The following is a 17,411-nucleotide window of genomic DNA, read 5'->3' as shown; positions in this document are numbered from 1 at the left end:
AATAGAGAATCTGTAAGAAATAAAGATAAAGAAAGAAAAAGAGAATTTGAAGAGGTAGAATTAGAAGAATGGAAAGACAATATGTATAGAAAAACAAGAGAAGAAGAGACAGGGGAAACAGTAATGTAATCTAACAAAAGATTAAGAGTAATGAATTCATGTCTTTTACACAAATTTTTCATAAATTTTAAAGGTAGTGTGGTGATGTTAAAAATCACCAAAGGGGGGATTGATGGAGCAGGTAGTGCAACATTGTGTACCTCCTCTATTTTGCATGAAAGTATTAACTGAATAACCTACTTATTATAATTTACTAATTGTGTACTGTGATATATTAAAATTATCTTGAAAAGACAAGGAGAGGGGCTCATAAACGTCCAAAGAGATAGAGCACCAGAAACTGTATAGTTAAAAAGATTTTTCCCTTTGGACTAGATAGATAGATTTAATATCGATCACCTGCGAGCACCAATCAGTCACATTCAACCACACCAAATTCAAGTAGGCTACAAATCACTCCAAAAGGGATGTGGAAAATTTACCCCCCAAAAATATATATATTTTCATTTATTAAGATTCTCACATTGAGTTTATTAACACATTAAAAATCTCATAACAACCATGGGTCATACAAAGAGATAATATCATAAAATCCAACATAAAAATGACTTATAAATGTGCACCAGACAAATACATCTTTAAAACAAAAAGACAAAATTCAAAATGTCATACATAAATGACAGTGGAACATCATATGGAAAAAAAAGTAACAACTGACACACCAATTGTGTCTTGACAGTGTTAATTTGTGAACAAAGCGGACAAGAAAAAGACTGGGCGAAGTTCACCCTAGTTTCTATAGTTCTTCTCCCTGATAAAATTCAACCAAATGATTGTGCGTCGACGCGTTTCGGTGGTATGAATTCATAAACACCACCTTCTTCAGGACTAGCAATGCTTTTCCTCCAATAATCAAAGTAAATGATCGTTCCTTAAATCATGACATGAATACAGATTCTGGCCGCGACCATCTGCACTTTAGAGCGACCGGTATCGCGATAATGATGTATATCTTTCTCAGTCTTATGGTGGGATCACCCTTCGTTCACTGGTCTGTTAAATAGATAGGGTCCCAAAAAGTAGCATGATCAATAGTTTAAAAAACCATCATTCATATTTGTGACTATCATTATTTGTCATCTGTTGAAGACGTCTTATAAAACCAGAGATGGTTCACTATTCCCCATCAATTATTCGGTAGGCTCGATAGCTCTACACGGATGCATCTAAGGCTGCCGTCTGATGTATCCCATAAAACAGTCAACAGATGACGAATAATCAGAGTCACAAATATGAAGGATGGTTTTTTAAACTATTGATCATGCTACTTTTTGGGACCCTATCTATTTAACAGAAACAGAGAGGCGTTAGCCTTCCTGGCTTAAAGCCTCTCTCCACCACTTCTGAAATGCAAGGCTGCACCGTATTTATAAGAATGTGGTGCAGCCTTGCGTTTCCCCCTGCGATGGTGCTATGTTCAGCAACTTAGCACTAACACGGGCATCCTTGCACAAAAGTGCAAGGGTGTCTGGGTGCAGGGGAGGATTGTTTATGTGTAGAAGGTGTCCCTTCCTGCACATAAACAATCCTAAAATGCCATTATGTCACTGTCATGTGTGCTACTTCATGCAGCACACATAAAAGTCACAAACTTGTTTTTTAAAGGATTGTTTATGTGTATGAAGGGACACATAGAAAAGCAAGAACGAGGAGAAATAATGCATTTCTCCTTGTTTCGCCAGCTTCAGACCAGGTTTAACCTGGTCTTATTTTTGGCGCTGACTCCTATGTACGCCACCCTTGTACATAGGGGGCAGCGTCAAAATGAATGGGTGTTGTGGTGGAACGCTCACTGCAACACCCACTGCCCACCCCTTTCCTGCCAACCATAGCATGAAAGGGGGTCTTATTTGCAAGGCAGCGTTAAGCCACGTTAAGTGGCCTAACGCTGACTTGTAAAGAAGGCGCAGCCCCTATCACCACCACAACGCCGATATAAGTGGCGTTGTGGTGGCTTTAGGGGCTTGTACATATGCCCCTAAATCTCCAAGTGCAACAGTGGCCTTCAGTCTCCATCACAAGCTTGCTTGTGGACACACTATTTAAATCACTTCTCAGCTGACCAGTGACCATCAAGCACAGGTCAGCCCTGCAGATCAATCTCTTAGTGGTTGCAATCAGACAAAGAGTATAATTTCCCTTTAGCCTGAAATATATTTACATACATTAAAAAAGGACAATATCTGAACTATAGATGGTACAGAGTATATAATTCTACTACAAATGAAAGTTTTGGGTGATATGAGTAAAAGACCTGACTCTTTTAGAAGATAGTATTAAAATTAATTTTTGTTTAAAAAATATATTTATTTTAGTACACGAGCCAGGGTTTCGACAGTTGAACTTGTTCTCTGTTATCATTATCAGAAAATGTTCCATGCACCAATGAAGCACTCGAAAACCTACATGTTGTGCTCTGCTCTTAAACCAGATACACTCTCCCTGCACCGAAACTACGGGTGGACAGCTTTTCAGAAACAATATCCCTGGTATGGCTGGAAACAATATCCCTGGTTGGGCTGAAGCATAGGTAAGACTGCCTCGTGACACGGCGAAAGCCCGTCTATGTGTTTCCTCAAGTCAAAGCGTTTATTGATAATTTGCGTTTAATTTCTAATGTAGTCAGTGAAGTTTTGTCAGACTAGCATGGCCGCAGTTGAGGCATGGCGTTCAAAGCACAATCAGCCCAGAGCAACCAAACCTGCGCATCTGGGCCACTCTCTCCGACACTCGCTGCCTCCCTTTGCCATGGATCGGTAAGTAGTATACCGGCCCCTTCTTAACCCCCTGCTCTGCATTTACTCCCAAGCAGCCCGAGCCTAATACTCACATCGGGTATCCCCGTGTTGTTGGGTGAGAGATTTTGGATGCTATGGTCGTCGCTGTGATGGGAAAGGGTGTTGCTATGTCTGATGGATGGTGAAGGGGAGTTTTACGAGTGTTGTGTAGGGCAGAGTGGAACTCCGTAGAATCTCATGGAGTTTTCCTGTCACTCCGTGGAATTCCGTGAAGTGAAACTCAGCAAATTCCACCCACCTCTACATAGACGTATGTTTTTGGAGGTTATGTTTGAGGTGACATTTTAACCATATTTGAAATGTTAATTTTATTCTCATTAGTCACAAAGCTCCTTCTCGCTGTTTTTATGATATCCTTTGTGGTTGTTTCAGAGGCACTGAGAAACAGATTATTCCTGTCACAATAAATGCTTTTATGTAAAGTGTCTATTCCTGTTAGTGCAGTGTGTGTGTGTGTGTGTGTGTGTAGAACTATGCCAAAGTTGTAATTTATGCAACAGCATGTTGTCAGTACAGAGATATCTATTCTCTCTATCATGCTCAATCAATCAATATCAGACGGCATCGGTTTCTGCAAACGTATCTCTGCATTTTAGCAGATAAAGTGGCAGACACAGAAGAATCTCTGCCCACAGGATTGTCGTCTTCAAGGAAACACATAAACAATCCTTTACTTGTGTTTTCTAGATGGAATAAGCAGTATCAAAGTCTTGTTTGGGCAGCCGCAGTCGGTAGTAGGAGTAGCTGCAGGGCGGTGAAGTGGGGAGGGGCAGGGTGGGGGGTAGTAAACTATGGATTACGGAGGTTTACAGGTAAGTTAACATATAAATTAATAAAACGAATTTCGTTGCGTGCACTGCATCCCCAAATGCGATGCAGTGCATGCAACGAAATTCGTTTTATTAATTTATATTGTTGGAGTTAATGTACTAAATGTGTTTTTAATGAGCACTATGCAGCACCATCGCTTGTGTGACAATTAATCCTTCGAATAGATGAAACAATTCTTGTGAAATAAACTTCCTAAAAGCGGCATTTTCAGCCAGCAATTTAAAAACCAACTTCACTAAAATATGTGTTTTTAATTTCAAATTGTGAGTCCAGATTCACCAAACTCCAATTTTCTATCTGCTCCCAATTGGAAGATACACTTATAAGATGTTACAAGGCAGCTCCAATGCTAACCCATGGGAGAGATAGGTCTTGCTGTAGTGAAAAACGAATTGAGCAGTTTTTCACTACCAGGACATGTAAAACACCAAAGTAGATGTCTTATTGTTTAAATACGCTGCACCCTGCCCAAGGGACTACTTAGGGCCTACCTTAGGGGTGCCTTACATATAGTTAAAGAGATGTTTTTGTCCTGGCAAGTAGGTAAAATTGCCAGGTCAAAATAGAAGTTTAAAACTGCACACAGAGGCTCTGTAGTGGCAGGCCTGAGACGGGTTTGAAAGGCTACACATGTGGGTGGCACAATCTGTGCACCAAGCCCACTAGTAGCATTTGATTTACAAACCCTGGGCACATGTAGTGCGTTGTACTAGCGACTTACTGGAATATCAAATACGCCAGTCATGGAGAATCCAAATGCTATACTTTTTAAGACACAGAGCTCATGCACTTTAGCACTGGTCAGCAGTGGTAAAGTGCTCAGAGTACTAATACCGGCAAAAACGAAGATCAGCAAAGTCGAAAACAAGAGCTCAGAAGAAAAAAGACAGGGGAACCACGTCAAAAGACACCAGGTCTAACAAAGAAAGAAAATAGGACGTATTTGTGTGTTTTAAATGAAAAATTGTGGTTTATCATTGCGTACAGCACATATATTTGTGGTATTGTTCTTAATCTTCTCTCTCTTTCTCATTCTTTTATCTCTCTCTGGCTCTCGCTCTCTGTTTGTGCACACTATCTCTCTTTCTTCTAAGTCTCACACTTGTTTTTCTTCTTTTCTCTCGATCTTTCTATGTTTCCCCTCCCTTCGTCTCTCTGTCTCTTGTCTCTTTCCTGCTTTTTGTCACACAATGTCTCTCCATTTGTATTCATTGTTTCGTTCTCTGTCTCTTTTTCGTTCTTGTGTACCCTCTCCTTCCCCTCGTCTCTCTCTCTCTCTCTCTTTCTGTCACATTAGGACACTCATCCCTTGACGAGGGGTTGCATTTGGCCCGAGCATTCCTGCGCACCGCCAGCTCTTTGTTGTTCAGCGTTTCTCACCATCTTTTGCTCCATGCCATCCGTGAGTTTATTGCACATGCTTTACTTTAGCGTAATTGGCTGAGGCCAGTAGACCATGGCACCATCAAGGACGTAGAGTCAGTACTCGGCAGAGCTGCCGGGCTCTCTGCTGTTTCCCAGGCAACGGGAGATGCTACTCAGATCTTCAAGAGCTGAATCAGACATCAGGCGGTAATCTACCTTCTCTGCAGAATTTCCTCGTTTGTTCCTTCAGACCCAAGAGGAACCCACACTTTATTGGCGTAGGCAGCTCAGCCTGTCTGTCAAGCCATCAGCAAGCACATGCTAACGAGTACAAGCTGAACAGGCAGGCATCCGCACCTCATGAGAGTGTTACTGACCCTGCACCTGCTCAAAGACCAAGAACAGGGAGCTCTCCTTCTGGAGAGCGTTAAATATAAAAAACAAGAATTTATAGCACAGTCTAAATCTGCGAAGGAATTTTATTTATTTCTGTTTATAAAATCCAAATTAATACCAACTTACATCCTCTGTCAAATAAATGTTATACTAAATAGGACGCTGGGAAGAAGAATAGGAAATTGACGGGTGACACATTGTAAAGTATAAAATAAGTAAGACAATGAAACTTTAAATACAGATTGAGCCTCATTTACGAGGCCCTAGTGGCACTTTTACGCCACAGCACTTTATTGACGCATGTGTGGCGGAAACTGCCGCAGCATATTTACAAGGCCATGCAAATCCATTGCGCTTGGCAGTGTGAGCTGGACTGTTCCCATGGGGAACAGGGTCAAGACTGATTTCCATATGGCTGGGTTTAAACTGGAATGGAATGGGGAGCAAACAAACAAAGGATTTAGGTCTAGATCTCTGTACTGGGGTGAATGTATGACATTCTTCTCCATTCTGTCCATCAATTGTCCTTTTTGCATTTGTCGCCCCGAGTGGGACAGGTATGCTCAGACGTAGGTCCTGTGCTCTCCATGCCACTGGAGTTCAGCTATCCTGGCTAAGAGGGGTGAAACCCTGAGACAAGCCCCAAGGATGCTTGTTTCGAGTCCAGGAAGGGCCTGGCCTGACAGTTCCGGTGGTCGAGACTGATTTGCATATGGCTGGGTTTAAACTGGAATGGTATGGTGAGCAAAAAAACGATGGATTTAGGCCCAGATCTTTGTACTGGGGTGAATGTTTGACATTGTTCAGCTGAGTTTTTTCTCTTGAGCGGCTCATTATTGGTAAGTTGTTGAGTGCTCACGAGAACAAATCACACGCTAAACCTTCTCCTGGCGAGATTTCTCATCGCTGGTGGTCGCGGCAGGTCGCGACCGCTAGTGTTAAGAAATCTGGCATTTGCGTTGAGAAAGCTGCCGCTCGAGTAGAATGTCCACTTGAGTGGTAGAAAGCAGCAGTGCCCTCTGGTGCGACGTGTAGTGCAGTTCACGCTGATTTTAAAGTGAGGGACAAACTCCCTGCGCTAAAAATCAGGGTGAGCAGCACAACTTAACAGACTCCACTGCTGGTTGAACATCGCGGAGTGCTGCTGAGTTTTTCTGTCAGTTCGCGGAGTTCCGCAGAGTAAAACTCAGAGAACTCCGCCCAAGCTTAGATTCAGCCACAGATTAAACATATCACACAACATGACAAAACATGACAGATAAATCAAAACACACTAACAACCCTGATGAGAAGCACAAGTCAGCTAACAAAGCAATTTAGTGAGGTACTTTGAAACACCATGCTTGGCAATGTAGCTTGCAACCCCTCACAGGGTATCTTGTAATTCCAGAAAGCAAATGCAACTAGGGTCTTGGAATCCCGGGAAGCAAAATAATACAAACTATCTTGAAACCCCTACATAGGATATTTTGCAACTCAAGAAAACACATAGGGCCTGATTATTAGTTCTGCAGTCCACCGCACTGCTGAACCCGTGATGGAGGTGCGGTGGCGATCATCGAGGACCGCCGCCCCAGTGGTCCGAATGTTGTATTACTACTACAGCAGTCGGATATCCAGGGGACCACGTAACAGCCAGGAAACTGCTGGTGGTGCTGCTGCGGCATCACTAAGCATATTACAAGATTTCCTCGCTGCCAGGATTTCATGGCGGTGTTCTCGCCATAAAATTCTGGTGGTGAGTAAACAAGGGTTGCCTCTGGGCCCATGCAAATGGCACCCCCCCTGTGTGCACACACACCCTTTCCTGCATGGCATTGACTTAAAAGTCCATGCTGTGCAGGAAAGGGCTTTGGCGTTCCCATTGCGGTGCCTTTTTCTAAGGCAATGCCATGAGAACGTCAAAGAACTGACCCCCAGACAAAGAGAAAACTCGTAATCTGGCGGGTGGCCTAGCGGTGGAGCGGGAGCAGGGAGGTGGCGTGCCACCCCGCACTGCCAAACTCGTCATCAGGCCCATAGTTTGAGGTATCTTTTGACAGACATTACATCTTATTCAGTCCTAAAAAGTAAACTTGTCAAGGGAAACTTTCAGCAGGAAATGAGGCGTCTTGTGACTTCAGAGACCATACATGCTGGAGTACGCTTTCAACCTCACACTAGATACGTGAATATCAAGAAAGCAGGCATGACAACAGACACAAGGTGCCAATAACCGTACCACCACATCAAGCCTCGGGGGTTTCACACACTGTTGAGAACCAGAAAGCAATGTCATTTGAGAAGAGGCCAAAATCTTGAAGGGAGCTGTGAGTGACATCTGATTGGGCTGACACACCATGATCCACTGAGTTAACTTGGTTTCTGTACGCAAACCTTAGATCAGCCTTGGTTGTTTGGCCGGAGCCAGAGGGACAGCTCAAAAAGTTGAATGTTTACACATAAGGAAATTGTGATTGGCCAGCCGTGAGTTTGACAAACCGCGAATATCAGTAAATTGAGGACCAAGCATTAGGTTATACTAACATTGACTGTTTTCTGGGCATAGAACCTGCAGGAGTGCAGTATGAAAGGCAATATAGAAAACCTATTATCACTTTGCAGCAAGATTTTCTCCAGAGGACATGCGTGCAGTATGTAGGCATCATTTAGCCAAATAGCAATACTAATAAAAAAAGAAATAGCCTAAAGGTCCAAGACGAGGTACTTGAGAATGGTAAAAACTGAATACAACTAATCAAGTCACAGAGCAGTGAAAATGAGTAAAGATAATTTAAAAGATTGATCACAATCCACAAGGTGGAGCTGGCATTGGGTCTTTAAGAGGATATCCGCTCTGTGGATCACTAGATGAATCCTGTGGGTGACAAGATGAAGAAGAAGACGCTACACCAAGCACAATGGATGGATGATGGACAGAAAAGGTAGCAACTATATCGCCACGTCTTAACAAAGCCTCCGGAGGGTGGAGCCAGTAGGATGGTTCCTTTTCTGGCCAATTCCACATCTTCCTAACTGCAAAACCACCCTCTTCAGAGGTGGAAATGTGATTGGAAGTCCCGTATTGTTAATATGGAAGAGCCTCAAAGTCTCTGTGAAAACCCTTTTATAACTTACAGCAACTATGGGCCACATCTCACCTTTTAGCACTTTGATTCAAACAGCCTGATTGGTGCCCGACCTGGGAAAGCAGGAACAGGTTGAGGCATTACCTGAAGACAGGGAGTGTTGAGCATTTACCTCTGAACCCTTGAGATCCATCTCTTCTTCCAGGGAATCTCTGGATGGATTGAGAGCTGCAGACCCGGCACTTCCTCGATGTCTGTAGATGTCGATTCAGCTGTGGTTACTGCTTCTGTGGGCAATGTGTCCTTGTCAGATGCAAACACTTGAAAACCACATCTCCAATAGAAGACTGAATGACTGGGCCTTGTCAAGAGAAGTTAAGGTATTTGGACACATTTGGGGGCATATCAACAAGGGCTTTATCTCTGCTTTTTTGGCTCTAAAAGCCAAAAAAAGAGAGATAAAACTAGCGCCCTATCAACAACAGGGTGCTAACATGCAAATTTGCATGTTAGCACCCTTTTACTCTACGCTTCCCCTTGCATCTCTAATGAGATGCAAAGGGGGCGTTCCAGAGTAAAATAATAGGAGAAATGTTGCTAAGCGACATTTCTCCTATTATCAAGAATATCGCTAACCCTGTTAGAGACAAAAAAAGCAGCGCTAACCGCGGTTAACGCTGCTTTTTTACGTCTGGTATTTTTCTGACTTAGCCATGATATCCTATGGAAGGAGGATATCATGGCTAAGTTTGCCTGTCCCTATCAACAAGGTAACGTGAGATTATCGCTGGGTTTCCAGCGATAATCTCACGTTAGCCTGTTAGCGTGAGGATTTTTATCGCTATTGAGATAAGCGTTGCTAATAGCACGCTATCTCAGCGATAAAAATTCACGCTAGCCGGCGATAATTATCCTCACGCTAAGTGCGCTTAGAGATAATTATCGCCGGTTGTTTTTGATATGCCCCTTGGTTATTTCTCTATGGAATAGATCACAAAAGAGGAGGCCTCCAATGTTACTACTCAACCACAGAAAAAAAGAACAAAGTCATTGTTAGGCGATGGTGGCATTGTCATCTCCTAGGAAGCAAAAGCAAAAGAGGAAGGTGCACCAGTAAGAAGTCCAGGTCCAAACAAAATCTTTGATATATCCTTTTCTCATCTTTTACTTTTACTTATCATCAGAACCCTGACTGTGAATATTTATTCATGTATGCGGGACACCATTACGTTGCATCCCGTAGCACGTTTTTTTGCCATACAGAACCCTGTTTTGCCTTGAAGAAGTTCCAGTGTGGAACGAAACGCGTTGGCTGTGAGTCTCTTTTACAAGAAAATTAAAAGGATATATCAAAGATTTTGTTTGGACCTGGACTTCTTACTGGTGCACCTTCCTCTTTTGCTTTTCCTTCATATAACTGGTCTACAGTGGAGTCGACCTACGGCGTACTCCGGAAGATTTGTGCACAGGAACTGAATTTTTATCTCGAATATTGGGATTCGAAGTGCTTAACTTGTGGTCAGCCGTAGTTTATGCTTTTTGCCTAAAACATCTCCTAGGAAGCACACTGCTCTCTGAGCCAAGAGCCTCAGTGTTGGTGCATTTATCATATCGGGGGAGGTGGGGGCTTGCTCCAACAAGTCAAGTCAAGAAGCCTCACGCAGGCAACCAGGACATCCAGATGGTGATCCAGGCATTGTCTGAGTGTGCAGTCTACACCTTCCCTTGGGTCCCTGCTGAAGAAAGGAGGAAGTGCCTTGGATCATTGGGCTCAGGGAGGGGGTTGCTGCATGCTGGCAGCTGCAGCATTGGGGAAAGGAAAACTTGTGAAGAGAAGATGCTGGATGCATTGATTAGTGAACAACTACAATAATACAAGTAAGTGAGAGATATGAAACTTGTACTATACCAAGAAAACGTACTAAGGAAGAACAAGGGCAAGAAATAATAAGACTGGGGCTACACGTTAAATCAAGCTACGTGGTAATTATAAGTACGCTAAAAACGACAAAACATTGAAGGTGGCAAAATAACCTGCAAACAACAGCAGAGCAAGAAATATATAATTAGCTCGCCAAGAGCCTAAACAAAATAGGCTGCATCTTGGGAGCTTAATCCATAGTTGGGATAATATCACCACGTCTTCTGTGATGTGTAGCTGCTGAGAGTAGCAATTAATGGAAACTTGCATATAATAAGCACCTCCTCTTCTGCCATAAAATCAATAAAAGCAACATAGGATGGTAGACAGAGAGGGAAACAATAAACATCAAGGTCATTAGACAGCAAACATTAGCAGTAAGTGTAGCAGAGGAAAGAAAGCAGAAATCCCTCTATTCAAAATGCAGAATTAATATCGATGTTGTTTAAATCACGAGGTATTAAATCACATTCAGTTTCATTTTTGTCGCTCTGTATAACATACACTTTACCTTTTACCTGTCAGTACTTAAAGCCAATATCGGTGTGCATCTAGCATGTTATGTCTGTCTGTTGATCCTGATACCGTTCCCGGGTCTATGGGCCAGATGTATTAACATTGTATTTTGTGAGTCCCTAATAAGGAATTTTACCGATTCGCTATTATGGACTCGCAAAATGCAATGTATGTAGGATTCGCAAATAAAATTATGAGTCCTACACATTCCTTATTTGCGACTCGCAAATTGCACTCGCAAATAAGGAATGGCTCCCAGTTAATTTCTATGGACCTAGAGGCACATAGAAATGAATGGGAATTTCATGCGCAATTTGCGAGAGCCCAATAGGTACTCGCAAATTGCGCTTGCAATGTCAAGGGTGCATGGGTGCCAAAAGGACACCCTGTTGCACCCCTGAAATATGCATGTGTGCCCTAGGGGCGTGCATGTGTGCCACATGGCACTTAGAAAAATGCAAAAAATGTGCATTTTTCTGAGGATTTGCAATTTACCAACAACTTGAAGTTGGTGGTAAATTAAAATTCCTTAAAGCAGGAGCGCAATTTGAAGAGCACTTCCTGCATTACATTTAGAGAATCACAAATTGCTATTCTCTAAATGTATTCACAAAATAGGCAATCGCAAGAATTGCGATTCCCTATTTTGCGTATGCCTTTTGGGATGATAAAGGTTTTTCCCCATTCGCAAACGGGAAAACGCTTGCACACATCTGGCCCTATATCTTTGGCTAACAGCCTAAACTGTGGCCTCAGAAATTGAAACATACTTTTTGGTGTTATGCTATACATTGAACTGGAACCAACCATCAATCATACTTTCTTATTACTAATATTGAATTCTGCTTTACCACTATTTCTTCTGCCTAAATTATTGTTACCTTCTCCTACACACAGATTTCTGCCTGACTGTAAGGACACTGACGCTGTTGATCTTTCCTCTGGCATTTTTGCAACCTTTCCATTGTTCATGCCTCTAAACATCCTAATGAAATGTCTTTTTTGCCCACACTTCCTACATTTTTAACCTAATGTGTACCAGTTCTTTGCATCTGAAGTGCAACTATTGCTGGATTCTTTACCTGCCACACACTCTACTTCTTTGTTTATCCACAGAGGGATTCTTCCACATTTTGCTGTCATCTTTAGAGGCTTTCATCATTGCTTACACTTGCTGCCTCTTTGCCTCCCTTAAGACCCCTCCTTTCCATTTCCCCAAAACAGAATTCTGACTCTTCTACTATTTTTGCGCTTTCACTTTAACAAAGGATTTTTGCAGCTCAAAACCCCTCTTTCTTCTTTTGCTGCTGCTTCTGCACTGCACTATCAACTGACCTCGAATCAATTCATCCGCCATTGACCCAAACTGTGTTCTAACAGATAATTCGCGCGATCTGGTTACAAACTCATCAACAGATTCTCCTGACTTCGGAGGCTGTGCAAAAAACTTATATCTTGTCATGATTATGTTTGTTGTGCAAGAAAATCTTTAGTTCAATTCTTGTTTTTGCTTCTTTGTAGGTGTCATTGATTAGGTGTCCGTCTTGTTCCATCGCTGGTTGAAAGTATTTATAAACCTGTCGACCTTCCTCCCACGAGTATATAATAATATTGTCTTTTTCCTGCTTGGCCGAACATCCGAAATAACAGATTATGTCAGAAAGGGAGACGCTCTCCTACTGTGAGGATTATATAAATAAACTAATACAAGAGCAAAGTGAATTTAACTTCCAAGGAACAGGATTAGCACCCATTGATACCAAACTTTAAGACAAGCTTTCCAGATTAGAGAGACTGGACAAGAAGCTGATCCGTACCCGCCTACATGGCCATCTGCTAACAAAATCTTTACACGCAAATATCATTCCAGAAGGCTTGCAAGTTAGGAACGAGCCAGAAATCTTTATTGATATACGCAAGTTTCGAGAGAGATTCAGTTTTGTGGCTAATAATTGCTCCAGACACTGGATGGTGTTGGGAGTAGAGAAAGCCCTTGAATAAGTCAAGAAGCTTTCCCAAGAAATAGCGGATTTAAAGAAAGAAATCCTTAGAAGATACGGCCCTCAACAATGCCAAGGAGGCCCTAGAACGTGCAGAAAAGGCAATCACTGAATTCAACACAACTACACTGAACAAAAAACTGGAAAAACTGACCAAGGACATCAGGTCGTACAACAAAAAACTAACTCACCCCTACCTCAGTGACGACTATTACAAACAAGACTCGCAAGGCTTTTACGCCAACCGCAACAGACAGGGATCGTGGACATTTTCCACTTTCTCCAGTTCATCCTTTGGGAGTGGATCTGATAGTGATTCGGAAAGGCCTAGCACGAGCACCAGCAACCAACCCTATCAACAATGACCAAGATACCAGGATACACACGGAGCTTCCCTTTTTTTTTAGGGGATCCTACATGGACCACCAGAGAACCGAATTGGGACAGACCGGTGAGATGGAACCGGGGGAGGAACATCCAACGGTGGAATTCGAGGGTCAGATTTCAATGCCAAGTGAACCACGGTGAGATCCAGACGCGGTAACAGACCTACCGTTGGTAATATCACCCACCACGGATGTGGAATTCACACAAGCTGATCCCATCATCAACATTTCAGAGTATAGCCTCACCACAGTTGAGCATGACATCCTGTCTAAGGGTCTATCATTCATTCCCATGACTCCTCTGAATACATTTAACATCAAGCTGGAGTTACAACAGTTTTTCCGTAAAATCCATTTAAAACACTTCTTTGTGAAAAACGATCAGTAGTCCCAACGATCTGCATCAACCAATTTTCGACCTGCCTCCACATTCACCCCACCTACTTACCTGATGAGTGAAAAAATCCTAGCCTATGAAAAAATTGTGATGACGGAGGTAGTGGATCTTCTCAACAACAAAATAGTACATCAAACACAACATCTCTAAGGAAGAGAGACAGGCACTGCAATCCCTTAGCAGCAACAAGTCTATTGTGATAAAGACAGCGGATAAAGGGGCAGCAGTGGTTATCCAAAATACTCACGACTATGTCATGGAAATCAACCAACAATTGAGCTGTGTGGACAGTTACCAAAGAATTAACAAAGACCCCAATCAGGATGTATCCAAACTTATCGAAGACCTCACTGATAAGGGCCTGGCTGAAGGTTTTCTCACAGAACCTGAGTACAACTTTCTGAATAAATCCAATCCAAGGATACCTACGATATATACCATCCCGAAGATTCATAAAGACTTGCAGCATTCACCAGGAAGACCCATCGTCTCGGGGTGTGGCTCTATTCTAGAGCCACTCAACCAATTCATAGACAGTTTTCTGCAGCCATGTGTTTTGGATACCCGTTCATTCCTTCGGGATACCATGCATACCATTCAACTGGTGGAGAACCAACCATTTGATAAAATGTCCCAGTATCTGGTTACGTTGGACGTCTCTTCATTATATACAAGTATACCACAGCATGAAACGATTGAAGTTATCAGCAAGGTACTTGACAAACGCCCTACACCACACTGGATTCCGACTGACTTTCTTTTAGAATTAATGCACGTAGCGATGACGAAGCATTACTTTATTTTCCAGGACACCTTCTACTACCAATGCAAGGGTGTTGCAATGGGGGCTGGGTTCGCTCCCAGTCTAGCCAATTTATTCATGGACCACTTTGAAGATATCAACATCTACGACCATTCGAATCCCTTCATTGACAACATCGCTATTTGGAAGCAATACATTGATGACATGCTGATGATATGGACAGGCACCGAACATCACCTGACAGTTCAAAACATGGCTGAATGGACGATCTCCAGACATACAGTTCACGATGTCATACAGCAATGAGACCATCTGTTTTTTGGACATCACACTGGAAATTGAAGACGTGAGAATTGTGACGAACCTATACAGAAAACCATCAAACAGGAATACCCTCTTGAAATATGACTCCCATCACCCCGGAAACCCAAGGGACAATTTGCTATATGGCCAATTTTTAAGGCTATGGTGCAATTGCTCCAGATGGGGCGATTTCCTTAAGGAAACAGGCATCCTCATCACAAAACTGAGGGACAGAGGGTACCCAAAGGGGTTGCTCAACAGAGTGAGGAAGAGGGCATGGTAACGCCCTCGCGAATCTCACCTCGAAGTGCAACCTAAGGATAAGAAGATGGACAAATTGGTATGCATCACAACTTTTAACACAAGAAGTCATGACATCACAAAAGTAATTAAACAAATACTAGAATCTTGTGGGAACAGAGATCAACATAAAAGAAGAACCCATGTTTGGCATCAAACGTGCCAAGAACATCAAGGACTACGCAGTGAGCTCTTTTCTTGAAACACCAAAGACGCCTGACATCAGACAACAACTTAATCTACCACTAGTATTAGGCCATCATAAATGCAGCAACTGCAAAGCGTGCAACCTCGCCTTGGTGGGGACCACATTCACCCATCATGGCCGGACGTACTACCTAACACAACAACTGCAACAGCCAGAACGTGATCTACGACATCAGATGCCCCTGCCTGAAAGTATACGCAGGACAAACCACACAAAAAGTTAAAACCAGGATGCTGCAACATTGCAGTAGGATCAGAGGCAAGGTGCAGGGAGCTCCACTGGTGGACCACTACTCAGCTGAAAGATATACGGCGGACAACCTCCAGTGGTGGGTTTTGGAAAAAATCACCCCACATCCAAGGGGAGGCAACATACTCATGTAAAGCGCTCTGATACCTCCGGGTCTAGCCTGGATTTCCTCGTCTCCTCGCTGTGTCTCCTACACACTCCACCACCTCTTCCCTCCTTCATTCTTTGTTTGCCTCCCCTATTCCTTTCCTCTCTCCCCTGAATCTCTTTTCCCCTGCCTGCTTTGTTTATCCTTGTGCCTATGGTCTGCTCAATCTCCCTCCCCGTCGCCCTTTTACATTATCCCCTTACCCTTCTACACGCCTTGAACCAATGGCTGTAACTCGTAATTGACGTACCTTCCGTAACAATGTGTAACTTGTAACCTATGTAACCCTACCAACCCAACTCCCTACAATGGCCCCCTCTAGTGTGCCCTTGTCCAAAGCACTCCTACTCCCCTTGTTGGGGATGGATCCAGCATTTTTGCCCTGGAGCCTCAGAGACCTTTCTGAGAGAGTCCACAGTGACAAGGGAGCCTCACATAGTGGAGGACTGGGATTGATCCCCTTACCACTGGGAACCGTCTTCTACCCTGCCGGAAGTCGGACACTGTGTTCACACTGGGTTTCTACGCCCTCCCCTTCCTCCTCCCTCCTTCATTCTTCTAAGTGTGCCCATGACCAAAGCACTCCTCTTCCCTTGTTGGGGAGGGATCCAGCATCTATGCCCTGGAGGGTCAGCGACCCCGCTGAGAGAGTCCACCGCGACAAGGGAATCACACAAAATGGAAGACTGGGAATGATCCCTTTAGCGCATGGAGCCGTCTCCCACCCAGCCAGACATCAGACACAGTTACTTCCTCGTTTCCTCGCTGTGTCTCCTACCCCCCCACCTCTTCCCTCCTTCATTCTTTGCTTGCCTCCCCCATTCCTTTCCTCTCTCTCCCCCTGCCTGCATTGTTTTTCCTTGTGCCAATTCTCCACTTAATCTCCCTCCCCGTCACCCTTTTACATTACCCCCTTACCCTCTACACGCCTTGAACCAACGGATGTAACTTGTAATTGATGTACCTTCTGTAACAATGTGTAACTTGTAACGCTCTGATACCTCCGGGTCTAGCCAGCGCTATATAAAATTCAAGTAAATAAAATAAAGAAAATAAACATACTCTCTGCCCTGAACTTCAAAGAATGCAGGTGGATCCATACTCTGGACTCGGTCAATCAGGGACTCAACGAACAAGAAGATACTTACTCTCAGATGGTTAGGCTGTAAATGAGTCACTGCACATGGCTAAATGAATATACCTGGACAAAGCATATAGGCTTATATCGCTTGTAAGATACTCTTTCTGCGCTGTCTGCGTTCCCGTACTTTTCCATACAGCATGTCACTTTAGCATGGGACTGTAAGACAGTAGGATGCACCCTTGGCTTCACATATGTATGACACAATCAGTGACTATGTACACGCTAGACATAAAAACATTTTATCAAATATAACAGTTTCCTTTTTGTAAGGCATAGACCTGACATATACTGTCGGTATGTAATCACTACAATGTACATGTTCTCGTGAGGTTTCATCCACCATGTCATGCCAGCAAGGGACTGTAATACAAAAGGAAGCACCATAATGCTAAATTCTTCCCATATGTATGTTACAATATGTGACTATGTACACGCTAGATATAAACACGTTGTAACAAATATAACAATATCTATTTGCATGAAATTACCTTAGACAGG

The sequence above is a fragment of the Triturus cristatus genome, chromosome 9 (genome assembly GCF_964204655.1).
Source record: "Triturus cristatus chromosome 9, aTriCri1.1, whole genome shotgun sequence".
In the NCBI taxonomy this organism is placed as follows: domain Eukaryota; kingdom Metazoa; phylum Chordata; class Amphibia; order Caudata; family Salamandridae; genus Triturus; species Triturus cristatus.
The sequence above is the reverse complement of the archived record's forward strand: the minus strand, read 5'-3'. Positions refer to the sequence as shown.